At 45.1% G+C, this 27,755-nt stretch overlaps 1 long non-coding RNA gene across 2 annotated transcripts in view; it reads left to right on the top strand.

The window, feature by feature from the left end:
- Positions 1-11,567: 11,567 nt before the first annotated feature.
- The window catches only part of LOC135313185 (uncharacterized), a 93,697-nt gene continuing 77,509 nt past the window's right edge, over positions 11,568-27,755 (top strand). For both annotated transcript variants that reach the window (XR_010372814.1, XR_010372813.1), the window contains exon 1: positions 11,568-12,057. This is a non-coding gene — a long non-coding RNA (uncharacterized LOC135313185). The remainder of the gene's footprint in view (positions 12,058-27,755) is intronic.

Raw genomic sequence — 27,755 nt, 5'->3', positions numbered from 1 at the left:
TTCTGTTTGGGAGTATATTTTTATTCAGATGAATGCTGCTTATTTTGAAGTACCCGGTGTGTGTGAGAGTATATAAATGGATGCTTATTAGGATACACAAATTCTTTCTAATATATGCCACGATGCATGATACCTGTTTGAAATCTGAAGTCATTATGTTTTGTGACTGTAGATCCGTTTCCCGGAGGAGCGTTGAAACAATTGAAAGATGGAATGTTTAAGCAGATTTCTTTTTTAAGGCAGTTAAAATATTTTTAAACTTTATGTAAACATTCCTGGTAAGGCGTGGGGGTATTTTTGTTAAGTTATACCTGTTTCTTAGAAAGCAAGACCAAAAGGTATTTTACACAGTGCTATTAGATGAGATGGTAGATTTCTGAATAGTCTCTTTCGATATAAAGAAGCTTCAAATCTGTTGTAAAAAGTGGAAGTTGCTGCATTATTAATTGTATTACCGAACTCTAGATGGGTCTGATCCATCTAAACTATAGAAATACCTCTTTGTTCAAAGTTACTCGTCTTGGAATTTCAAATATTATCTGATATTGTAGTTGCTTTTCATTTCAGCTGTCTGCAGTATCATGGGGACCTGTACTAGATGAAGTGGGTGGATAATGGTGTGGGGGGAACAGTTCTGCAAAACGTGTCTGACAGGAGAGTCAAACTGGTACAAAATGAGTCATTTCTTAGTTGTTCCTGGGGCAGGTGTGCAGAAGTCCCTAGGCAGCACAGCATGGCTGTGTAACCTGCAGCTCTCTACATGAGCTTCACTGCTCTCCCAAATTTCTGTGTATAAAAAGAAAGGTAATTGGAGCAACTGAGAAAATACTCTGTGGGCAAAACCAGCAGCCAAGAAATAACCCCAATAAGAACTGTAGAAGGCGTGTACTACTGGCATAAAGATTTTCAAATAAGCTTGAGATGCTTGGGCACTTGCCATAGGTTTTGGTGTTCTGCTTTCTGATTTCCTGCGAATAGCTCAATGATTCAAGAAGAAAGCAGCTGTAAAAACAAGACCGTTTAATTATCACCTACAGAAGCAGGTTCTGGAGATGGTTCTCAAGGATTCAGAGTTTAAGGAAATCAATGAATGTGCCAGTGTTTTTTTTTCTTACTCCTCAGATCTCTTGCGAAATTGCGTTTTTAATACTCTTCTATGTTAATATCTTTTTGAGGTTCTCGAAAGATACCACTTCCCATGAAGCTGATTATGTTCTGATTTTTTATTATGGCGTGGTAAGTATGCAGTATTTGCTGTAGTACGTCTGATCTGTACACCTGTAGTGAAGAGACGCAGTTAATACTGGTGTATGCATGCATAACTTTAAGCAAAATTTTGGCGTTGTTATTTCCAGGGTGTAGAATTTTCCCCCTTAATGTATGTGGGTACCTACAAGTGGGTTTATTTGTATATGAAACCTAATACACATGTGCATCTCTGTTAGAAACAGAAGGCAGCAGTCTGATTTGTTCTGAAGCTGAGCTGTGCTTCATTGGCTTTGGTGATGGGGTTTTTTTTTTAGGAGACATCAGCGCTTTCAATAAACCTCTGGGGTTTTTTGGTGTCTTGACAACTGACTCCTCTCTTGCTTGCTGTACAACACTAGAGGTGACTAGTGGCCAGCGAACGAGAGGCGTGACTCTTCTTTCAAGTGACATAACGATACTGTAATTCTTCCTGCATTGAGATCACATAACACTTTTTTTTCTTTGAGATGTGTGTCTGTTTTGGGGGGTGAAGGGGATGTGTCTTCAAAGATGGATATTACAAATCCAGTATTATACAAGAAATTGCCCTTGTGTTTTTAGCTTGTGTATTGGGATAAACGGTGCGTGTGATTGCAAATTGGGCTGTAGTACTATCAAATGCTTCCATTCGTCGTTCCCTGGAATGGTAATACCCTGATGTCCAAGAAAGGAGGCCACACCTCTAATGAGAAGGTTCAGTTATGTAATTATGAGAGAAAAGTCTCTGACGTTGTGTTGCTGCTTTTTGTGTTGCAGAACAAAGGTGAAAGCTACCCTATTGCGCGTGGGTTTTGAAGAATGGTGTTCAGCGTTTTTTAATGGTTTACAAGTAGGATGAGGGGGGAGAGGAGGAGGAATTTTCCTCAGAAATTTCATGTTTGTCTTCTTTCAGTTGTTTTATTACAGAGCTGTAGAAAAAAGCAAATAATACTTTATTTTCAATTTATTCTGCTCCAGAAGCGCTGGTAGGAGAGAGGTAGCTATATTCAGGAAGATCATAGCTTGGAAAATGCAGGAGAAAAACTCCAGACAAATTCAACAACCCCCCCCAATATCTCCCCCGGGTATATTTTGGTACATATTCCAGATCTGCACTGTGGATAACAGCAGGGAAACTTCCCTCTTTGCAATAGCAAGCAAATGTTCCTGTGTTTCAAGACACAGAATCTAGGAGCGATTGGTGCTCAGCCAGCGTTGAAATCAGCCAGGTGTTGAAGGAATGTTAAAAAGGCGTGTTTAAAAATACATGTGTAACTCCAGACTGTGTACTGAGTCATGATACCAAGTCTGAGATTTTACTCAGCTGTCTGATCGATACTGTTTATGCATTGAACAGAGAAGATGGCCTTAAAAGGAACTGGACTAATCTTCTGAGACGGCCTTTTGCAGTTTGTTTGGTAAATAAATAACAAGAGACCAGTTGAGGCTTATTTATCCTAATGAAAAATGCACCTTTCAGTGGTATAAAACTGATTTATCTGGGGGGGTGAGTGTGTTTGCTCTTAAACAAAAAACAACAAATGCTAAATTTTATTTCACTGTAAAATAATAAAAATTGGAGCATGTCGTGCATCTCGGTGTTCTGTTACTCTAACGAAACAAATTGGTTAGAAAAGATTGTATTTCATGTATATAGATGGAAGGTTGAACAATGAGGGAACTCTCAGGAAGTATTTGCTGGAGTTCCTCTTCATGTGTTCCTTGTGGCTGAGAGGATATGTTAGGTTTATATTATTTAGGTGTTATATAGGAGTTAGATAAAATAGATGAGGAATACCGAGACTTCCTTGGGATGTTGGTGTGAGCCAATTCAGGAATTGCTCCTGAATTCAGGAATTTCAGCATGAATAGGGGAAACCTGGATTGAAGGAGCTTGTGTTCTAAGTGTGGCAAATCGGTGTTTGAACCACGAGCAGCAGCCTTCTGTGAGATCAGAAGTGCTGCCGTGAAAGAACTGCTCTATGAAAAAATACAAAAGCATCAGCCTACAAACAGAGCGTAACTGCACTGTGTGGAGCATTAATTGGCTCTTTAATGTTAGTGTGATTATTGGTAACGAAATAATTGTGTGTCTGAGTGTAGGAACAGAGGCTGGTGAGGAGTGATTACTAAAACAAGAAACAACATAGACTACCTTATTGCAAACGAGCGTGAGGATTTTTGGCGCAAATAGTTTAATGCACACTCGGTATTTTTAAACCAGATGTTTTTCATGTGTCTACCCAGGTGCTCAGGGCCCTCTTCTCTAGAATATTCTGTTTATGATGCCTTAGTCAACTCATAATGAGCGTTCACGTAGTGTCTTCATCTCACTGTTAAATTTTTCCGATTCTTGAATCAAAGATGTCCTGCTGTCTATTGAATCTGCTGCCTAACAACCACCTTAATTTGTACGATTCACCTCAAACTCTGCATTGGCTATCTCATTTTCACAGGATGTGGTGAGCATTCGGCAGTCCAAAGTGTTGTCTAGCCCCGCAGTCCTTGTGCCCAGTACTACCTCATCTTACCCTACTGCAGAAACAACTAGGAAAAAAACCCTCTTAGCAGAGTTCTGCCTTCTTCAGGGCATTTCTCTAGAGCAGATGTGGGACCTTTCGCTAATATGTAGCTTGATAGGGAAGAAATTTTGGATGCTGGTCTATAAGAAGGTTTTTTGCATGAGAGCCCTCACACCAATTAACATATGCAGATGCTTCATTGTCTGCTTTGCCAAGCTTAGATTCTCTTGCAGATGCATCATTTAAACTAGCTTTATTATGTTGCTGCTTTTAGTTTTCCACGAATGTTAGTAAAACGGTTTTAAATGCCAAGATACATGTAATACAGGCAAGCCCTCAAACACAAATGTCCCCGCTACACTGCAGTTGTGGTTGCAGGTGTGGGATTCTGTTCGCCTTTCCTTTTTTCTTTTTGGGATGGGGAGAGGGCTTTGTCAAAATTCGTTGTGAATTAAAAGAATGAAATTCTATGAGCTCAAAATAAAATCTCCATATAGACATTTTTATTACAGACGAAGAGACCGGAATACATCTCAATTAGTACATCTCTGTACCAATAGTGATGACACAGGAGATGGAGAGGGAGTTACTCTAGTGTGTGTCCATTGGTTGTCTTTTGCTTGTGATTGATTACTGCGTGACAAAACCAATTTTTACCGGAGTTTTATATAATTCATTATCTGAGTTCTATGGAAACAAATATTCTACTACATTCCTGCATATCTAAGAATCACCTAGGCCAAACTAGATGTCAAAATTTTAATTGTTTCTTGTCTGTTATGAAAAAAAATCTTGCTAGATCTCATGAAACTGGGATGTTACAAGAACTGTAAGGTGATGTAGCTAAATACATAGGTATAGATAGTTTCCTCTGTTGTAGAAAAACCTTTCATCATGGAAGACAAATCAGATTGGGGAAACCATGGAGGGGTGCGGGTGAAAACCGCAACATTTCTTTCAAAATCAAGCAAAATTCCTTGCCCCGTGTTTGTCCGACACAGCATTGCACTGACTGGGCTGCCCAGTGGGGTAATTAACTCGGGAGAGAGAAGTTGCGTTTTGTCTTTTTGTGCTGGTGTTATAAGAAGGTGCAGAATTAAATCAGTTCTTCAAAAACAGAAGGCAAAGGTGTGGTGTAGGAACTGCTGCCCCTGCTCAGTCATTTGGGCATGAAGGTGAAGTAGGAGAGAGGAAGCTTTGAGCAAGTTGCTGTTCTGAGATGAGCTGCAAGCAGTTGGTATAAAAATATTCAGCATCCTCTTGGATGTCTTAATGCATACGTCAGCCCAGTGCTCAGAGATAAACCAATGCAAGTAAACTGAGGAGAAACTTATGTGGCTCCTTGGGTTTTGCTGTTCTCAACAGGTAAAATGGACGAAAGGTAGGTCCAGAAATGGACAAGGAGATGAATGGAAATTGTTAGGCCTGAGGAAAAACGAGAGGGAGAAGTAAGATGTGTTGCCCCAGCATGAGGCTGGAGTAACCACTGCCTCAACAGAGCTGTAACATTATAAACCTGATGTAATGAAAGGTTCTAAAATAATAGTCCATGAAGGCAAAATTGAGCTCACCCTTGTGCCTTTCCCAATGAAAAGGAACTCATAAGAAAATTAAAGAGCAGTGTATTTCAAACTGATTCATTGAGAATAAAATACTGTATTGCATAATATGCAATTCATCTGAGCTGTTTCCATTCATCCAGCTCTGGAGTGCTCAGCACAGGAGGGACATGGACCTGTTGGAGCGGGTCCAGAGGAGGCCACAAAAACGGTCAGAGGGCTGGGACACCTCTCCTGTGAGGCCGGGCTGGGAGAGTTGGGGTTGTTCAGCCTGGGGAAGAGAAGGGTCCGGGGAGGCTTAATTGCAGCTTTTCAGTACTTAAATGGGGCTTATAAGAAAGACAGGGACAGACTTTTTAGTGGGGCCTGTAGCGATAGGACAAGGGGTGATGGTTTTAAACTAAAAGAGGGGAGATTCAGACTAGATATAAGGAAGAGAATTTTTACGATGAGGGCGGTGAGACACTGACCCAGGTTGCCCAGAGAGGTGGTCGATGCCCCATCCCTGGACACATTCGAGCTGAGGCTGGACAGGGCTCTGAGCGACCTGGTCTAGGGGAAGATGTCCCTGCCCATGGCAGGGGGTTGGGCTAGATGGGCTTTAATGGTCCCTTCCCGCCCAAGCTGTTCTATGATTTAATACAAGGCTTCAGCAATAGTCCAGAATCATAGAATGGGTTGGGTTGCAAGGGACTTTGAAAGATCATCCAGTCCAACCTCTCTGCCATGGGCAGGGACATATTCCACTAGGTCAGATTGCTCAGAGCCGTATCCAGCCTGACCCTGAACACTTACAGAATGGTTTGGGTTGGAGGGACAACACTGTGTAGATGCACAAATGTTGCAGATACGTAATGAAGATGCAAGATGATCTTCTGGCTGAGGTTAAAAGGTTGCAGAACTCCCTATCTGCTCAAGACATGAGAAAAGAAATAGCTACTTACAAGTGCAAAGCAAGTTTCCCCTTTGTTACTGCAAAGATTTGTCTTTTTCCCTGGTATCTCACATATTGCTTGCTTGGAGACAAATTGGTGGGCTTGGTTTTTACGTTTCAGTTATGGGCTGAATCTGCAGTGGTATCGTATTGGGCTTTAAAGATCATAATTCAGATTTTGCATAGCAAGTTGGGATTAAATATTAAACCCCCATAAAGTGAGGAAAGAGGTGGTAGGTCTCCCCTTCGGATGCTTCTATATCTTTTTTTTTTTTTCTTTCCCCTCCCCATTATTTGTACTTCCCATAGGATGGCAAAGCTTATGCGGTCATTTTCAGAGTTCACTGTGGAAGGATGGACTGAATTCCTTTGGCAGCTTCACGGGAAGAAAATGTTCTCATTCAAAACACAAACAACTTTTTTACTTCTTGAAACTAAGCATCAGATCTGTGATAATCTCAGATACAGATTTCGAATACATTCCCTTCTTCAACTCCTGTGAGATTTAGAGCAAGGGAAAGATTTTTCAGCTCCAGGAGCCACCCACTGAGGAAACTCTATAAAGACAGCAAATATATCTAGAAAAAGAGAGCGCTCTATAAGGAATTAAAAGTATTTGCCTATATTAGTAAGAGGTTCTTCTCTGTTGTGCCCTGCTTTTTTAGTCTTAACGTTTATGCCTCTTTTCCCATGTTTCTGTGTCTTCTCTTTTCAGTGCAGCAACCTTTCTCACTAGAGTTCTAGTGTGTATAGTTTTTGTGCGTATCAAGTGTTGATCTGCCCCTTGGTGTTTACCAGTTGTCCTGGCACCGCTTGCCTGGGTAGCGCTCCTGGTGGTACCATAACTTTGCCAGAAGCTGTCCCAGTAGCTCCATCCCAATTCTGCTTGTCTGGAAGGCTTAGGTAGCTCCTATATCCTCCTTATGTCTTTGGGCTCTGTTGGCTTTCTGGTGGTGGTGGGGGCTGTTGCCCCAGGGAATGTTTCCAAGCTCAGATCTAAGTTTGCTCACTTGGTTTCATTGCAGAGAACACCTTTCAGCACTGGGAGCCTCACCTGTAAGCTTCCTGATGAAAGAAATGTTTATTTTGCTTTTCCTTTCTGTTGTTTTTGGCTCTGCAGCTTCTGTCTGATGGTCTGGAAGAAGGTGCGACGTTGGGTCTTTTGGTGATGCTGAAAAAAGCATAACAACACATGAATTAAAAATCTGCATTACTTTACTGGGAAAAGAGACAAACGATATGGGGGTTTTTAGATAAAAGCATATAAAATTTGTAGTCTGATCGTAGGGTGTAGCAAATGCAATAGGGTTTTTTTTTTTCTGGATCCCATCACTTGTTACTTAAGTGCAAGAGCTTTTTATATCCTTGTTTCTAAGGCCTCCTTGCTGTTGGCCACTCACTCTGCCACGAACTGCAGCTCGCTGCCTCCTCGTTTGTGCCGATAGGTCTTTTCTGTGGAGCTGCACCAAAAACAAAACCAGGGAGAAGATCCAGGTTAAAAATAGCCCTGCAGAAGTGAAACCTAGGTCATTCCCTCTTTGTTTCTTTTCCAGAGTAGCATTACGGAAGCAGATGATGCAGGGAAGAAAGCATTGCGTAAGGAATGGCGTGTAATGAGGGTCAGGGACCATATGACTCCATGCTTTTGTCTAAAAGGCAAATCCACACCTGTGTGTGGCACTTAGGATTCCTGAAAGACTCATCAGCTTCCTTAATTTTTTTATTTTTGTAAGTGTGTATTTAGTGCACGTAAAGGGAAGAGCCCCTTGAGCCAAAACCAGGAAACATTCCAGCCTATCTGTGGGACCACTGATGGGATAGCTGTAGAAAGTTTTTAAGTGTTTATGGGTAAGACAACTTTTTAAAAGTCAAACAAACTGTAATCACTGATCAGATTGTATAAAAGCACCTTCCTCTAGGACAGGTTCTTCCCAGCCTTCTGACCAACTTCCTTTTGCACTAGGTTCTTCAATCATTACCTAATCCTCAGGAAATGTCCCGTTCTTGGCTTACAGGGTCCTGAGAAAATATGGAGGGTCTGTGCAGGTGAGAGACCAAGACTCTTCTTCCTCCACCACATGCTGGGGTCTGTTGGATGGGAAAAGGCCACAGGCAGCTCCTGGTGGCAGCGCTTGGGATCCCCTGGTCTCCTGCGAGCATCTTCTCAGATCACACCAAAGGAGTCAGGGTGATGTCTTCTGCTTTTGTGGGTGGGTTTTGGAAGAGCTGATAGCCCGCCAGTGACATCTGGGTGACTCTGGGGTAAGAAGCAGCTATTTAGCCATGGCTGGTACTGCTTTCATCAGTGCCCAGTCAGGCCAGGATGGCCATATGTCAACATTTTATGAGTCAGTAGGTCAGCACTTTTTTCAACTGTTGATCAACCTTCTTCCTGGCTTCTTTCATCTGTTGTTCTATGGGGGAAAGGGGAAGGAAGAAGGGACAACCTAAGGCTGTTCCCGTGCTGGTAACATCAGCAACAGCTGCTGGAAAGCAGATTACAGAGGCAGTCTAGTCCTACCGCACTGGGCTTGGCCAGCAGTGAGCTTGGCCTCCTTAAAAATACTGCTCTTTCATCAGCCTGGGGTCCAGAGGCCCCTCAGGTGGGAAATGGACTCAAGGGTTGTAATGCAGGGGAGTGATCCACCTGGATCCTGATCATAGTTCACCCTCTCCACTTCTGCCCATCAGGAAACTTGCTTGGGTGGATGTAGCCTGTATAACTTGCTGTTCTGGAAGCTATTTTGAAGGGGCTTCAGAGCTGGGGGAGCTGGGACAGGGGAGTGGTGGTGGCAGGAGGCAGCTGAGGTTCCCTATCAAGCATGTCCTCCCAGGAGTAAGAGGAAGGGCAGTTACTTACTGCTGGATCATCTCCTGGAGGGAAACCTGTCTCTCCTTTAAGTATAGACCCAAACAATTTCACTAGATCTAGTCTTACGGGCCATTCCTGGGCAGTCCTGCTTTCCCAGGTGTGGGAGGAAAGGACTAACGCTGTTGGGGAAGTTTAAGGCTTCTAGTTGTATAAGCCAACCCATGTCCACCTGGGTGGCTTTCTGTGTTGAGGGCACACCTTGAAATACATCCAGTGCTGCTTTTGCTGTAAGAGAAAACCAGAGATAATTCTTGAGGGGTGAGGGAGGGAGAGCGACCATGTGGCCTTCTCATTTCTGTTTTCCCATCACATGGTGTGAGGTTCACGTTTGTGAAAGCTCATGGGACTTCAAGTCTCGGGCTGTCCCACCATGGCACTGAGTGTCTTTCTAGTCTGTCAGCCTCATGCTTCCCCTGTGTTCTTGAACCCTTTTCAGGCCTTTGTCCTCCTGAAGAAGCATGCCCTGTGGCTGTCCTCCGGCCAAGCTATTTAAGGCTGCAATCTTAAGCAGTGCACAGAATTCTTCCTGTTCAGCTCCAGGACAGAAGGAACTATTTCCACCATGCACTGGTTGGTCTTGGGTGATGTTATGTTCTGTGTAGGGGTCCTCATGGATCCCCCTCATATCCTCCTCTTTCTCACCTACACCACGCCCTTGTGCTCTTGGCTGTGATCAAATATTGCTGCAGATGTTCCTGACTGCCATTTTTGAGCTATTTAGTGAGATTTAGACCTGTACCGTTCTGTGTGACATCTTTTTTGTATGCATGTACGTACCTGCAACTTCCCAGCTTGCTGTCCCACCTCTATTAAAATGACATCTTTCTGGGCAATGCCTTGCCAGATGCAGCATTTCTGGCAATTATTAGCTTATTCATTTCCTTATGTTAAAGAAATATACTAATGATATTGCTATGCTGCTCAGTCTTTCCCCAGGTGCCATTAGCAGCCAGGTCTCTTGTCAAGGGTGATGCAGGAGAAGGCAGGTACCCTGCGCCATGCGGGAGCCCTCGAGGACGGGCTGCTGGGATGGCTGTGCCGCAGATTCCCGCTGGAAGAAGACACCCCCTTTTATTTTTGTTCCAATAGTTGGGAACGTTGGCTAAATCCCAGTATGGGAGTGGGAATAAAGGAGCTGTGAGCGTGGATGGCATGTGGGGATGACCAGAGACTGCCCAGCTGTTCAGATCAAGTTAGAAGGAAAATATCGTTCAGGCTGAAGGGCTTCAGGAGAGTACTTATTTAAGCAGCATATAATTTCTACCATTCAAGATTAATTTCCTAAGATTTTAGTCCTCTGACTGCAAACTATTACTTTCAATGATATTCTGGGCCGAGTTACCTAAATTGCCATGATCTCCATAAAATGACGGCTAAGTTGTAGGTCCATCTTCAGTGTCCATTGGAGATCTGGGTGTCAAGAGATAAGTTTTTAAGCCTCCTGTGTCTGCATAGTTCAGAAATGTCTCAGTGCAGAACAATTAGTACTCAGGCTGGGAGATCTGGAGGAACACCGTCCAGTCCCTGCCAAATACATGACCACGACCAGGTATGTTGTGTTGGAGAGATTATTATCCCTTTCAAGATACCAGTGATGCAAAGCAAATCGGTATACTTATTTGCAATGTTCTTTTGTGTGTGTCAGCCCTGTTCAAGTCAGTTGAGCTGAATACTACTATTCCTACAAATACTGAAGCACTGCTGCCCTCTCCCTCTCCTTGCTGCCTTTATTTGTGTTTTCCTCATGCTTGGCCTCACCCCATAAGGTATCTGGAGACACAGTGACCTCCCAGAAAAGTCCCTGCTCAGCGGGAGTTCACCTCCACCTCCCCAGCAGCAATGCTGTGAAATGCCAATGGGGAAGAAAGCACGCACAGAGGTTACACATGTGGGAAGGGGGGGAAAGGGTGCTGCCTTCATCTGTTAGGTTGTGAAATGAGGTGTTGAATACCGAGTATGCCTTTTGTGCTGCTCGGGTGTTGTGGTTAGACTGCTACAGCGTGCGCTTGGCACTCTGCTTAACCAGCTTTAGACCAGAGCCGTAGCCAAGGAAGTGCTTGGCGAATATCCACCTCCCCAAGAAGGGCTATTAATGGGGATGCACAAGGGAAAATCTTTGGATTTGCTGAAATTACAGGGTCAAGGAGCTGTCAGGGAATGAGCCCTGAAATCGAGAGCAAACAGGTGGGGGGGCCATCTAGTCCAGGGGCAGTGGCTGGGGAGTTATGGTATCTAAGGGATTTATGGGAGCTGAGGTCTCAAGAAAGCCCTTCTGCAGATCAGAAGAGCTGCAGGACAGTAGCTTTTAAAGCTGAAGAGGTCATGCCTGACTGGCAAGTTGGGGTCAAGGTTGCTTTGTTTTGCACAACTGCTGTGTGTCACCCATAGAGCGTTTAAATGCTGCTTTTTGCTCGAGGCATTGCCAAAACCCCTAGTCTTGAGGGTGGTGTCAGCCATGGGGGTCTGCCCTGCCCCTCTGCACAGCTCAGGCAGGGCTGGGGCAAGCTGCAGGAGAAGGGAGCATCCGAGGCAGGAGCTGGCTGGGAACTTGCAACCGAGCATTTTGCAAAAGGGAAAAAGCAAATTTGTTGACATTGAAGGTATCGGTTTCAGGAAAAGAGAGGCTAATTCCCAGCTTGTCCAGCCTAGCCAAAAGAGAAAGGCTAGGATGAGCTAGGATAATATAGCCTTGTAACAGAAGAAAGGACTTGGGAAGGTGCTTTAGCTGAAGAATGATGCTGGGATAAGAACAGATAGGTAGAAGTTGGCCAGGAGAATATTTAGGGCGGCAATTTTCTGATTATATCATGCAGGACCAGACTAGTCTTTTAAATGGAGTTATGGGAGGAAAATGTTTCTGGGTTTCACCCCGGAGCTTGTCAGATTTGCAGCCTGCTGCCACACACATGGATTGAAAACACCTTTCCCCTTCTTGATTTCTAGGTAGTTCTGGGTTGGGAACGAAGTTGGCAAACAGTTTTCAAACAGCCTGCTACTGTATTTCCTCGTGGAGTCTTTGCTTCTCTCTATCTGTTTCAAAGGATAGCTTTCCTCGGAAAGGCATGGTATTTTGCTTTAAAAAGACATTTTAAAAGGCCTAAACCTCAACAAAACATGCTGATCAGCCCAAGCTCGTATTTTTCTTTGAACACCCAGTTTATGGCACTTTTTAAAATTTGTGTTCCTCATTAGAAAGAAACTTCTTTTTTGTTTTGGATGAGGAGGAACAAAACATGCACCCATGTCCCTGTGTCTGTGCCCATCCCTGTCCCCTGTGCCAGCCCCTCCGCACGGCGCCTGGAGCTGTAGCTTTCAGCGGCTGGAAGCACCAGCCTTCCTCGGGGGATTTTCCCTCAGCAGGGCTGCTTTCCCCGCAGGCAGCCTGTTAGAAATTCACTGCTTATTTTTTTTTTTTCCCTTCCATCTTTCTCCCCCCCCCCCCCCTTCTTTACCCATTTTCCCCCCACACTGCTGGCCTTGGCTGGGGCTGCGCTGCCACCTGGCGTCGCGGTCGTGAGTGGGAAGGGTGTCCTGCTTTTCCAGGCCCTCCCTAGGAAAAATGCTTTTCTTCTGCTTTTCGGGGCAATAGTACCTTCAGAAAAACCCCACCAACAACTAAATAACCTCCCAGAAACTTAAAAACAAAAAGAATTGAAGCAGAACAGCATTGTTAGCATCCCCCAGGGTGCTGGACCTGCCTCATTGGGAGGAGGTTTTTATTAGATATAATTACGTATTCTCTACTATATTTTGTTATTAGATAGTTCAGTTGGGATTTGAGCCCTTCTGCAGTATGCTGTCCTTTTCCCCATCCCTATTCCTGCTGTTCACTGAATAAGTCTCTTTGCAAACATCCTGGCTGCCTCCCTGCACCCCGCTGTGGTGCCAGCCCTGCTGCAGCCCAAGGCGCTGCAGGTTTTAGGGGGGGTCCAAATTTGGGGTAGCTGTGGTGTCTGCCTCAGTTCTGCTGCTGGCAGACGAAATGCCCCTGCGGTCAATCTAAGGGGCGACGCTTCATCCTCATACTTTGGGGCAGTAATATTATCTAGAGAGTTGATATGCTAGCGAAATGTAGATAAAATGAAGTACAGGCGATGTAAATGATATCTATAATTAACGAAGTGGAGCCCTCCATGTCCTGCCTTTCTACCAAAGGATCGCTGTGGTACAGGAGTTTGCTTTCTCCCTGGTTTCACATATTTACATCAACTGGGTGGTGCAAGTCTCCCAAGGCAGAGTTAGGCCTTTGCTGCAGAGGCAAGAATCGTAGCCGGTAATATGCCCGACTTTGGAGTTGAAGGCTGGTGAAAGATAAGGATAATATTTATTTTTCCTTAGCAGAATACAAAATCACTTTCTTCTACAAATTCTGGCAAATGCTAGCTGCTGTTTTCGGGTCTTGCTGGTTTCTGAGCTGGTGCCCCATCTCCAAAGGAGAAGTGAACCTTTTCCCTCACCCTGGTGAGGGAATCACTTGCTCCTCAGTAATCACTGCCCAGGGTGAACTTCCAGGACAGAGGGGTGAATTGCAACCATCTTTCCAAAGCATAAACTAACAGGATCGCTCCTGTTTCCAGTCTGTTTCATCCCAAATAATCGGCCTGCATCAGCCCATGGCACCCTCCGGCAGCCACCGTTGGCCTGCGATGGACCCGATTGCGGCTGTGAACGAGGGCTGCCACCACCGGAGTGGAAGTCTGGGGACTAAATAACACTGACTCTGGCTTTGCAAAAGTAAAAAGAAAGCATTGCTCCCTCCTCCAGCCCTCTCCAGGCTTTTCTTCCCAGCGCACTGGGGATATGTTCAGAGATGCCATTTTGCAAAAAGCCAGATAATACCGAGTGCTGTCTGTAACCAAATGCAAGGCGGCGATGCAGTGAGATGTTTCTGTGGATGGCGTAAAACACAAGCACAATTCCAGTGGAGCAGCCAAATCCGTGGATTGTGCCGAGGATGGGGCCTTGTTTTGCTATTCTACTGCAGCTCTGCAGCGTTTTCAGTTTGAGGTCTGAAGAAAAGAAAATCTGGATGTAAATGCAGCTGTGAAAGGGGTTTCTGGTGGCAAGGAAAAGTGATATAAAAATATAGCCAGGATGTGCAGGCAGACTGACTTATTTTGGATGGGAGAATCACGGCCATGTGCGCAAGCGTGAACCCAAATTACCGGTTTCTCTGATCTACCAGGGAAGTCAGACTTAAGAAATAAGGGCGAGGTGCAGCGCTCTCTCCTTTGGCAGGGTTAATCTTAAGGTATGCAAAGGTGGTGTCTTACCCCTTAATTACGCTGCATCCTCACTCTTAGAGAAGGTGGGCACGTTTTTAAACTGTATTGCTAACCTCTTTTTTTTTTTTATTGAAGAATTCCTCACCTTCCTGGGTGAGAAATGAGCATATTTTGTCTGTGTTATTTTCCCTTGCTGTTGGATGCAAAAATATTGTCGATTGTACCGGGTAGATAGCATAAGCAGGTGCTAAGTACTGAAGGACAGTTGCCGTTTCAAGACTTCAGTGTATTCCTTTCCTCTGTCCTTACTCCAGAAAGATGCAAATGATTCACGGAGTGGAAGTCACCGAATATTGCAAGTAATATTTTGTTCCTGATAAATTAACACACTAACCTCCTCAAGGCAACTTTCAAGGTTGTTTGAAGCATCGGTGGCATTATTGAATTGCTTTTCTATGACATTCATCTTCAACCCAAATGCAATAGTTTAAAAAGGAAAAAAACCAAAAGTGAGTTAATGCTTTAAAGGCTCAAGAGGAAACCTGCTTGGCTGGACCTCGCTCTTGACAAAGTACCTGGGAATGTTTTGCTGCTTAGAGATGCCCTCTTAAAGAATTGTCTTGATGTGAAGGTAACAGAACAGCTGCAATAGTTTAGTCAATCTAGTGTAAAACCAAATTAAGCTGATAATCCCCAGTCAGAGCTTGCTCCTTCTCTAAAGGCTGTATTCTGAATGCTGCTGCAGATCTTAGAGGAACCAGGGTTGGGGTGCCCCTCGGGCGGCTCAGGATGGCAGCCTGCGCTCCAGGCCTGGATCTCAACAGCCAGTAATTTGCGAGATCCTCTTTTTGAGACAAAAGAGAGAAAATCTTCCACGCTTAACCATTCTTCTGAGATTTTGGATGCATTGAAATCCACAAAGCAGGGGGAAGGTACTCCAGGTTTTCTAGCTTAAGCAGCACCTCTGGTCTTTCATCAGCAGAGATGAATCAGACCATCACAGAATTGAAGGGTTTTAATTCCAACTTCTTATTTCAATTTAACTCGTATACGAACCATCGTGCCATATCAGTGCAGTTTATTGTGAGATGATTCATATGGCAGATATGATTGTCCCCAGGACATGTTTTCTCCTGAATTTTCTTGTAAATATGTGACTTTGTTCTAGCAATGCTTTTTGGTTCCAGCTTCATTAATAGAGTGGGATGTTTACCCATACCAGACTGTCTTATTTGATTGCTTATATATAGGAAAAATTATTGCCAAGAAGATGAAGACACATCCCTGGTATAGCCTGAGGCTCCAGGGGCTAGTTTCTACTAAAAAAACCTATTTAGCCTATTAGAAAAGCTGCTGTGCAAAGACAAAAGCCGCAAACGTGCAGGTCCATCGCTATTGGGAGAGGACAAAAAAGGTTTTTAAAACCCCCAAGGCCTAATTCTCCTGCCCCACAGCGTTGTTCTGCTGACCTCGGTGGAAGAATTCCTGTATGACACAAGAGAAATCCTCGCCCTTCCGAAGGGAATTTGAACTCCAGGAGTTTTTAGGTGCAGGTGCCATCTGTGCGTATTAAACCACAGTTACTGAATGTTTGTTACCTGCGGTGAAGCTGCATGGGGCCAGGTGATTGGTGATAGAGGGGTTTTTTTAAAAAAACTTTTAATAAATTTTGCATTGTCCGTTGGCATTTTAATAGGCTCTGGGCTGAAAGTTTAATCTGTAAAAATGTAAGTGGTTGACGAGTATAAATTGCTGAACAATATAGGCCTGTGAGGCTGGAGGATGCAGGAGAGAGACATTTCTGTCTTCCATAGTGAGGAACTGGACTGTGAAATTGAGCACATGGTTTTGCAACCTTGTTATTTTACAACCTTGTTATTTTTCCATTCATTTCTTGGCGTTCCATTGCTGCAGACATATTCAATTTATGAAGACACCCAGAGATAAGAAATCCCCTGTGACAAAGACAAAAAGTAAGCAAACAAATGGAAATGCTATAGGAAGGAGGTTAAAGAGTGCAGGAGCCTGGTATGGCTTTAGAAGAGCCCTTGACAAATCCAGATGTTATCCAAATGGCATACCGGATACTGCATCTTTTTCATCTTCAGGAAGGATAAGTATATGAAGTATCCTGCTCTTCAATACAAGGCAGAAAACATTCCTCAACATGTGCCTCCCTGCCTTGCCCAGGCATGCTGGTGGCACCTCTTCCCCACGGAGGTGGTCTCCGGGGTACCCTCCAGGGCAAACTGTAGGGGTCACACATGAAATAACAGGCTTAATTTGCAGCGAGAAAGGCTCTGGCTAGGCGTGAGGAAAGCTGTGTAATGTCAAGGCCAGTGGGGCATGGCAAGAGCTTGCAGGGAGGGCTCTGGTTTCGGGAATCCTCTTTGATTTTTCAAGGCAGATGGGTCAGGCACCTTTCTGCAATGCCATAGGTGAATCTGAACTTGGTTTGGGGCTAAATGATGGTTTAGGTGACTTCTCATGGTCCATTTCTTTCTCCGCTTCCTTGATGATGAGAGAAGGACTTTCCTGGCCTCTCTCCTGGAGGCTATTGCTCATCCCAATATCAAATAACCTGTCTTGTCTGCAAGGGGATGCATGTCTAGCTTTCTTCCTCACAGGCGAGTTTGAAGTCTTCTATTATTCTGTTAACATTAAAACAACCTATTGAATTTTTCTGATTATTTTGGGGAAAAAAAAACCAACCCAAGAGAAGAATAATCCTGCTTTGCAGTGCTCGTGATCTATAGGTGGGATAAGAGATAAACCAAGACCCAAAGTTTTAAGTGAAGGAAGGCAAGGGGATAGCCTGGGCAGAATGATGCTGGATAGAGATGAAGATAGATCGCAGTTTGGAGAAGTCAGTCACATATGTTAAAATAACGTGATTGTGGTGTTTTCTGTGCTCTTGGTACATGCAGGAAGCGAAACCGAGGCCTGGCAAAATTTCTGATTAACAGTAGCAGTTGGTAGCCGCAGCTTTGGGAAACAGAATAGGAAACAAAGCCCTTACAGGCAATCCTGCTCATGCCACGTCCATCCATTAGTGCGTTAACGTTTTCCTAGGCGTCAATCCGCACGTGCCCCAGCGCGTTTGCCCCCAGCTGATGGCCCCCCAGGCAGTTGTGTAGATCCTGCTTGCATCTATTGATATTTGTTTCTGGAGTAACGTAACTTCCACTGGATTGTTTGTGAAGAAATGCTCCCTGTGATTTCTAACCTGCAAACGGCTGTTTCGGCAAGTTCCCTGCGGTCCCTGTGTCATCAGCAGGTATTTGCTTCCTTGCCACCTTCTCCAGGCTGTGGAAGTCTTGTTCGGCTCCTGAGAAGTGACCTTGGGGCTTTTGTCTAAGCCAGAGAGTCCTGCTTTGCTTTCTTTCTCTCTGAATGGAAACCTTCAGTGCTGCTTCTGGCACTTGTTATCCTTTTGTCTCCATTTTTCTTCTCTGCACGCATTTTTTGAGACTTCCTGCAAGAGCTCCCCGCCTGTTTGGGTGATGCTCAGAAGGAGGCCCAAGGGTGGCTGGGGGGGACACCTGAGCAAACGTGGGAGGACAGAAACCGTCCCGGGCACTCTCTCTTCCTGCCAGAATTACTTTGTACCTTCTCAATGCTTCACATGAGCGAAATTTTCTTTCCCTGTGGAGGAAAATGTGACTTTCCCAGGCTTTGAACTTCAGTTTAGTATTAGCATTATATCAAAATAAATGAGGTGTATAATAAACAGCAACGCATAGAGGCTTTTCTGTCATTACTGTAAGCTAGGAAAATAGCCTTTCTTCCACTGCTCGACTGAAATCTTGATGGCTTAAATAATTTTACTGGCCAAAGGCTTTGAGGAAAATATTTTGTCAAATTCCTGATTATAACAAAGTAGAATAGACTGCACTCCTCAATTACCGAAGTAATTTCTATCGCTTTTCTCTTACAGAAGGAGCACTTAGAAAGACAGTTGACATATAACTAAATCCAAATGTAAACCAGGGATTTAGTGTTGCGTGTGAAATAGGAGCCTGTGGCATTTGCGGCTGAGGCACGCGAGGGAATACAGAAGTTTTGACATGGAAGATGTTTTCGGTAACAGCCCCATTTACAGAGTGTTCTGCCACGTTTTGGAGACGAACCAAATAGATGATAAAGAAAAGGTTCATTTACTCTGGATGGATGGCGCTTTCTAAAATAAAATGTTGTCAGATAGATTTTTATCTGACGCAGAAGCTACCTTGTAGACAAGGTCTTCACGATGGATGAATCTGGAGCTCCGAGCATGAACGATTTGGCAGGTCTCCCAAGACGACCAGGATTTCTGATACTGCAGCTATTTTCTCGGTGCTTTAGCACATCCCACAGGCGCTGCGTGAGTATCTGTGCAACACGAATGTGCTCCAGGGGCCTGGTGGCCTCATGGTCTGTTTGGGGCAGTTGGCCTCATGTTTTTAGTGAGGATAGATAAAAACATGGGGAGGTGCATATTCCTCTCTTCTGCCATGTCCTCCTTCATGCTCCTGGCACCACCAGTTAAGGATGGCAGAGCTCAAGACAAGTTAGAAATGGTTCTAGAAAATGTGTTCCCAACTCTGCCACAGGTTTCCGTGCATTTAAAACCTTAGCAGAAGCTGTTCAGCCTCCCCAAGCGGGGAGTATCGATCCACTGCATGCTTGCCCTCCACCACACTAGCAGTCCCTCAGCCTTTATGGGGAATATTTACATGCCTGAGGTTGCACTTGCATGTTGTCATCTTAGAATAGGGTCTAAATGCTCATTCTTGTAGGATCAAGCCTGATTTAAGGAAGCTCTGCTACTGCAGCTAGCCTAGCGTATTTAAACAGTTCAGCAATGAGAAAACGCGCAGCATGTTTCCCTTTGTAAGGGTCACCCGCGTTGTGTTGGTGTTAATCCAGTTCTTGGTGACACACTCTGGAAGGGGGTCGGTTGGATGGCATTGACTGCATGGTTTTGCTTTCAGTCAGTCATAAAAACTGATGGAAATTCTTTTATTGCACTCTTCCAGTGCTATTTCCTTAATAATCCCATCTTCAGTTATGTTTTGGAGGAGAGCATGAGGAAAGCACAGAAGCTGTGTGCCAGTGAGCCTCTTGGGCACCTGGGGATCAAATGGGGAGGGAAGATAGGATGGAAATAGGTAGGGAGTCGAATGTAGTGGTGAAGAATATACTTAAGCACGGCAGGACAGGGGCAAGCTTCCTTAAGACTAAGATTGATGTGCGTTGTAAATTTAATTTTCTCACAAGCCTGTAGTATTGGCCACTGCTGGGATTTATACTGTGGAGTAGCTGATTGACAGTAAGGGTCGACATCTGGTGAGTGAGTTCAGTCCGTGGCTTAATTTCTTTGTGAATAAAGTGTACAAAAACGTGAGCCAAAACTTATATATAACCGAGGACAAGCATGCTATGTGCATTGACCCGCGCTGCACGGTTCATTCCCCAGCCTGCCACCGTCTTCGGGAGTGTCATCGCATACATCCTGCTCCCCTGCAAAATGGAAACGCTTCTGATCTGGATGATAAACCCATATGGAAGATCTGTGGATTTGCTGTCAGGCAGAAGGAGGGCGATGCCAATACTGGCTGGTGAAAGCTGGACTTCTCGTCTGGTTCTTGATTCCCCAGAGGCAGCTGACAGAATAGCGATAGAAAGACGACAGTCTTCATTATTGCAAAGGGCTACCACTACGCAGCATGCCAGGAAGATGAAAAATGCAAAATGAACAAGAGATACAGCCTGCAGGGCACTTCCTACTCTTTTCACTTTATAGTATGTTTACTTGTCAAGAGCCCCACAGGTGGTATAATGAAACCCTGTCAAATTTTCCTTCTGCAGCAAGCTGGGGACGTGGAAGCGAGGCTGCCCAAATGGCAAAAATGACTTCATATGGCAAAAGCCTGCCTAATACCTGCTGAAGTGCTCAGAGCAGCTTGGTGGATGCCAAGGACCCACAGGGCTACCACATCTCCCAGAGTGACTCCTTGACGATAGCTTAGAGTGAACAAATGTTCCCTTTCTTACACATGTGTTATGCTCATTAACCAGGGGACTTCCATCTGAACTACTGGAGGCCACTCGCCACCAGATCACCATCTAAATTCTTGATGTCTTTCTTGGAGCTATCAGAAGAGAACAAATGGCTCTGAAAAGCAAATGTTAAGCTTGTCATTTCTTCCATGTTTCTGAGGGAAGTAGGCTCACCACATTGTTCCCCTGAATTTACCGAGTGGAGGGTGCTGTCTCATTTTATCTGAGTATATGGGACACAGCGTGACTAGACTCAGGGCTGAGACTTCCCTAATGGATAGCTAAATCACTATCTCTACAAATAAACACTTACAGAAATTATTAGTTTACAAATAATTACAAAATGCATAGTAATTGCAAAATAAAACACATAAGTATTTGCAAAATTAATTGCTGTTAGTTCCTAGTGTAGCAGATGCAAAAATTTCTGTTAAAATGTTTCTTCGTGGCTGTGCTGGTTTCAGCTGGGATAGAGTTAATTTTCCTCCCAGTAGCCCAGAGGGGGCCGTGGTTTGGATTTGTGCTGGAACCAGCGCTGACAACCATGGGATGCTTTGGTTACCGCTGAGCGGGGCTTACACAGAGCCAAGGCCTTTTCTGCCCCTCACCCCACCCCACCCGCGAGGGGCTGGGGGGGCACAAGGGGTTGGGGGCCACACAGCCGGGACGGTGACCCCAACTGACCCCAGGGATGTCCCACAGCACATGGCGTCATGCTCAGCACATAGAGCTGGGGGGAGAGGCAGGAAGGGGGGGTGACGCTGAGAGTGATGGTGTTTGTCATCCCGAGTCACCATTACACGTGATGGAGCCCTGCTGTCCTGGGGATGGCTGAGCCTGCCTGCCCGGGGGAAGGAGGGCATGAGTTCCTTGTGTGGCTTTTGCTTCACCTATTAAACTTCTTTTATCTCAACCCATGAGTTTTCTCACTTTCACCCTTCTGATTCTCTCCCCCACCCCACCGGAGGGAGTGGGCGAGTATGTAGGGCTCAGTTGCCAGTTGGGGTTAAACCATTGCAACTGGCCACTAGATCTGGATATATGCTTTATATTTTTAGTGATAATAAGAGCTTAACATAGGTTACTTTTTTTCCCCCTTTACTTTGCCTGTGTGCCATGAAGATTAAATCAGACTCAATCTTTACATTTCAATGCAATCCCAAAGAAGCGTAATAGTAAGTAGGCTTAGGTTTGCGCTACGGAAAAGATGCTTGAAACCACACGTTTTGACCAAATTTTCTAACTTTGCTGGTGGAAAGAATGAATAACCTTGTTTATTCATTGTCTGAAGAACATTCTCGTGACAGAAGCCTTAATAATAAATCACACTGGTAGCTATACGGTATTTAAATGCTCCCTGTAAATGCAATGTTGCATTAGTTTGTCTTGTTAGTCTTTGAATCGCTGTCTAGAAGGTGACAGAGCCGGGGAGTAGCGACGGCGCGGTGTGAGCCGAGATGGCCAGCAGCACTCAGTGTCTGTAGAAACCCCACCGTTAACAGGCAATAGGCATGCTTAAGGAAACGGATCCCCTTGTCGTTGAGTAAATTAGGGAATGAAACCCTTTTGCAAATTAGTTGCGCACAAAAAAAAAACCCCTGAACCCTTAAATAAGATAAATCATTTGCCAAAAGCCCAACTCAGCCGGTTCTGGCCTAGAGAGGCACTTGCTGCCGGTGGCCTCAATTTGGGTTATGGAGAGTTCTGGCTTACCCAGTAATCAACAGAAAACCTGTGGTTTTGCAGGCGGAAACCTGCCGAGGATGGTGAAGGAAGATCCCCGTGCTCCCTGCTGCTCCTGCTGTGGTGCGGGGGTGAAGCGAGTGGCCCTGGGCATTAAAAGCCCTTGATATTTTTAACTCTCTAGGGGTTTCAGGACCCCTGTGGCCACTGTGTACATTTAGGTGTCTCACCCAGAGTTGTTCTAGCTGCCGTGGCCCAGAGGAGCCACTGCTTTTGAAACTATCTGCTTGTTTTCTGCTGTTGTTGGACCCTTGCTCTCAGGATGTCCCTTGGTGGATGAACCACAGCTGATCAGATGCTGCCAAAGCTTTGGGGCCCCTTGACCGGGTTAACTGACATTGTTGTGAGCTATTGAAATCACAGTGGGTTTACTTTGTTGGAGTTTATTTCATTATTCCATGGAAAATGTATTGATATAATTTCTTCAGTTTTGGGGGGAATGATCATCTGTATAGATTTAGAACCCTACCAGCTGGAAGAGGAGTGAAAAGAAAGCAAGCACAAGCATTCCCAAAAACTAGGAAGATTTCCTATGATCCTTTACAAGCAGGTCATCTGCTGTAGCATTAACTCATTTCAAATATTAATCTCCTTCAAAACAGCAAGCACTGATTCTCCTAGGTGACTGTCATAGGCGATACATGGGAACAAACCCCACGCTCTGCATTGCTGTGTCACCCAGAGCCCCCTGGGATCAGTCCCCTGGGAGAACCCTCCATGAGGACCCTAGGCCCCAGAGCCGTGGCCCCGCTGACTTGTCCAAACGCACTGGGTAAAAGAGGACCGTGGGCAGCGGTAAATCCTGTCTCCTCTTGCGGGAGACAACCTAGGTCCTCCCCGTGGCTGCTATTCGGGCACTGCTCCGTGGCCCCGGGTGAGCAGGTAGGTCCCAGGCTAGCCATCCGTTTGCAAGGATCTACTTTCAAGAAAAGAATAGGTGTTTGCTTGGTATTTCTTGACCTTATTAGGCCTTTAAGAAAAAGCAGTCACGTCCTGCCTGGTGAGTCTTAAAATTGCTGTCCTGCACGAGGCTGTCATCACCCCACGGCTAGAGCTCCTTCCCCTGTCGAATCCGTCAGCCTGGAGACCCCATGCGTGGGGTCTCGTGCTGCCATGGCAGAGAGGGACAGCCCTGGTGCCTCAGCCTGGCAGCAATAATATTTCCCGGCTGTTTTTTCCCTTGTTTCAGAACAGCACAGCTGCTGTGTCCCTTCGGTACGGCGACTCGATTTCCCCTCCCACCACGGTCCCAAGTGTGTCTTTCTCCTTTAGAGCAGGCCTTCTTTTCCCATGGACGCAGGAGAAGTCCTATCTTTTTCAGGTAATAGGATTGAAATTGCCTCTGTACTAATGACTAAACCAGGGCAGCGCTTTGTTTGCTCGGGGGACTTTCCTGCTTTGTTCCGGCTGAAACTCATACAATCCTCAGGACGACTGGGACCTGGCAAGGCCACGGGTTTTTTACCTGCAGGGATTTCCTCTATAAACGTAGGGAAGGAGCAAAGCATGTTAAATCTGCTGGCCTGTAACTCTGAGCGCCTGGTGCTGCTCCCCTTGGGATTTCATGGCTCTGTAAAGGCTTCAGTTACCCTGCAGATAGCCTCAGTTTAGTTCCAGTTCATCCCTTGCTATGAATCATCCTAATGAAGATGGAAAACAGAAGCTACGGGAGCAAAGGAGGCAAAGGACTGCGCGCTTCTCCACAAAAAGAAGTTCAAGACGTATCTTAAATTAATGGAGGAGTTCAAACAAGGACTGGGCATCTCATCTGCTCGCCCAGCCTGCGCTGATACCAATTATTTGCCTCAGCGTCAGGCCACTTTCTACTGGGACAGTGATTTTATCAGTGCAGTCACTAAAACCCATTACATAAAATAATAACTGCTTTCATATTTCTCATGCACTTACATCTGTTGCAGAAGTCTTCATTCTACAGAAAAAAAATGTGCAATAATCGTATCTTCATCTTTACATGGTGACTGAAGTTTTCAGGTTTGGCTCCCTCACTTGCTGTTTATTTCCACGTCCTCCTGGAGGGGCTGTTTTATCTCTAAAGGGAAAAATATGCAACATGTTTCAAATAACCTCCATCAAATTAGAAGCTGAGTGGGAAATGTTCCCACAAATGTTCCTTGGAATTCATAAAAGCTGGACATCAAAAATTATGAAATTATTTCAGGTTTTATTTTCTGCAGCTAGAACAACACAAGATAAATCAGAGAAACGACATAATGTCTTCCAAGCGTCTGGATCCAAGCTTTTGCAATTTTGTGTGCATCTGTATACCAGAGACTGTATCTATTTCCCTTTCATTCATATGCAGATTTCTCTTGCAATACGCTGGGAAACTAACACATCTGATATTTAGCGGGTAAACATTTACAGAACAAAGTATTATAGTTCCCAAAATAATTTAAAAATTGGCGTAGCTGCAAATTACGTTGAATGATGATCATCTGTGGGCCCAATGGGATGCAATTAGCATATGCCAAAGTCAGCGGGGCTGCAGGCGAGGGTGCGAGGAGGCGCGGGAGGATGCCTGGCCTCACAGGAGGGGGGGGAAGAGGAGATTTGCCATCAGCTTCCATCTGAAAGCCCCCTTCCTCTCTGTCAGACTTGGCGGGGGGGGGCTTCCCCGAGCCCCTTGCAAGCCCGTTGCTGGTGGGCCTGCGAAAGGCCACTAATCGCCGCAGTAAATCCTGGTTACCAACCAAAACACGTGGGAATGGGCACTGCTCAGCCGCTCTTACCCGTCGGGGATTTTCAAGGGGCTTTAAAGCCAATTTGATTAAAGGGCAATGTTTCTTTTCTCCCATGTGTGCTGGAGAACGGGGTTACGTAGGATGGCTGAGTACCCCGGTCCGATGGCGTGGGGTAGTGGGTAGATTTGCCACTCAGGAAAGCGTCGTGTGACAAGCTGGACATGATAAAGCATGGACAAGAAACAAAGCATTTGTCAGTGGAAGTGACAATTAGTGGAAGTGTTTACCAGAGGCCAAGGTAACTAGTTTTATTCAGGGAACAATTTACCCATCTCTTGTAATATTTACGCCTCCAGCAGCTATGCTGCATGGATGCGAGGGTCTTCTACTATTTAAATAGCAATGTCCGGCTGTTGCCCCTCACAAGATACCTTAGCTCCTCCTCAGGAGTTTAGGTTTTTGTTTGAGTGGCCAATTTGCTGGAACATAGTTTAGTTACGTTCAGACCTCCGTAAATTTTGCCCTGCTGAAGCGTTGCCATGAAATGTATACGGTACTTTCCTGTAGTTGGATCTGTTGGTGGAGACTTGGGGAAAAAAGGAGCTCTGAATAACTTAAATCAGGGTTATGAAATCCTCCAAATGAAGGAAACCCAGTTAGAAATTTAAAAAACTCTTTTCTAAGTAAGCCTTTTACGAGGCAGCAGAACATGGACGGATATAGCTGATGCTAAGCCATTCGCCCAGGCAATGGCAAAGGCAGATGGTGTTTGGATCAGGATCGAAAAAGGGAGCCCCAGGGCTGTGTGGACAGTTCTGTTTCAGCTATAAATCTCTTGGTGCTTGCCTTCATGCTATCGCTCTTATAATTCACATGTACTGCTAAACTGTCAGCACATTTCTTCCTGTTAATAAGAAGTCTAAAATGGGTTTTATTTTTCATTTCTGAGAGTGGAAGATTTCAGAGGATGCTAAAAAAACAGGTCATGACATTTTTCTCAGAGGAGGACGCCAGACATTGTAATTTTGTATTACGAAGATATATAAAGGGAGAGAATTAATTACAAGGAAAATAAATGTGCAAAACCCAATTCTTTTTCAGAAAATCATCTTTATTTTCCATAAGAGATCATAATTCAGGTAGACGTTTAACCATCTGCCCAAAATTTAAGGTCAGGAATATTCCGCTGTCACATACTCTCTTGCTTTAAGCTAAGCATCTCCTTAAAAACCTAAGTGCCTTGCTTTGGAAAACAGAGATAAAACTGATATGGCTGACTGCATAGAGAAAAAGGTCAGTGTGAAAACGCATGACCAAAGTCAAACTGCTCAGGTTGAAGACCCGGTGGTCCTCAAGAGAAAACGTGCCCGTCAAAAACTCTTCTCCCCATGAAGCTTTGAGGAGAGGAAGCTCCGACGGAGTCTCGTGGACAGAAGACAGTCAGCTCGCAGCAGGTGTGGCCGCAGCAGGGGACGAGGGAGACGTGGCACCTCCCCAGCACCCTTGCGTGCGCTCTGTAGGCACCGTTACCGCAGGCGAGAATTAATACGGGGAGCTGCGAGGAATGTGAGACTAATAATTTGACCGCAGAGGAAAGGACAGAGAAGGAACAGTAAGAGTTCTTTGCTCATGGCAATTTTATTGACCCCTTATTAAATTACATCCATTGTATGGTTTGAAAGAGCTCCTCCTTTTATCTCAACAGCCGTCGAGATTGAAACAGCAATAAAACTCTGTTGACAAGTGCCACAAAGGTGACTTTGTTTGCAGAGCCCCTCTTGTATTTCTGCTTGGTCAGAGAGCAAATCAACCCAATGAAGTTCTCACTGGGCAATGTTAGGAAGAGGGGGAGCGTTGTAAATGCTCATTTTCGTTTTGGCTAACTCTACGGGAAGACAAAAGAGGTGCTTTAATAGCAGATGATGTGTATATGCTAAGCCTGCAAAAGCCAGAAGTTGAGGCGGAGAGGGTAAGGTACTGATGACAGCTTCATGCAGATGACTCAGAGACTCAGCCTGTTTAACCAGCGCTGCTGCAAGCCCCTGTTATTTATGCTTCTTTGGACAAACAACATCATCATCTTACCAGGGCAAGATGCAGGGCTGCTCTCGCCGGGGAGGGAAGGGGCAATGGGCTTACCCAAAAAGCCTGGGGGGCTCGCCGTGCTGCAGCAGCCTGCTGTGCAGGAAAACCATGGGTAGGACCTAGCAGGGATCTCTCCCCATCCTGCTGTCCTGGCACTGATGCCACATCAATGAGCTGAGAAGGGCTCAGCTCCTCTCAGGAAAAGGCTGGGGAGAGGTGCGCCCTTGTCCTTCCCCACCGCAGGAGCAGAGAGGCCGGCAGGGCCAGGAGTACAGAAATCAAAGCAGGCTGCGTGACACCCACATTGCAGGTGTCGGAAATGGCACCCGATAATTTGGGGATTGCTGAGGGTGGCCTACGTTTAAAATCACAATATCGTCATAGCGATGAACTGCTAATCACTGCCTGCCACAGAGGTGAGTGAAGGGAGCAGAATGAGGATGACCACGTCCTGACACTGTCTATATAAGCATTCTGTGTGGAGTCACTGGATAGTTTATCACATTTTTTGACTCACTTAAGGATATTTTATAATGAGACTAGTAGGTGGCCCAACAAGAGTAAGTCCTCCTATCAGGCAGCACGTAATTAATACATAAAAAATAAAGTCAGGTTCTCTCTTTAGCAGCTTTTAAGTATTCCAGGCATTGCGATGTCATATATTTTATGGCAGCTTTGAGCTTAAGGAATAATTTAAAAAAAAAAATCTATATACAAGATTTTAATTCTAAGCATTTAGAGATGATAAACTCTGAGGGTGAGATTTTTTGCTGCCTTGCACCTTGTGCAGTGTCTGTGGAAAGTAGCTCTCAATCTCTGCCCGTCCGGCGCAGTAGTGTTTGCT

Source organism: Phalacrocorax carbo, chromosome 4 (assembly GCF_963921805.1).
Source record: "Phalacrocorax carbo chromosome 4, bPhaCar2.1, whole genome shotgun sequence".
In the NCBI taxonomy this organism is placed as follows: Eukaryota; Metazoa; Chordata; class Aves; order Suliformes; family Phalacrocoracidae; genus Phalacrocorax; species Phalacrocorax carbo.
This window is presented reverse-complemented; position numbering and strand designations above follow the sequence as displayed.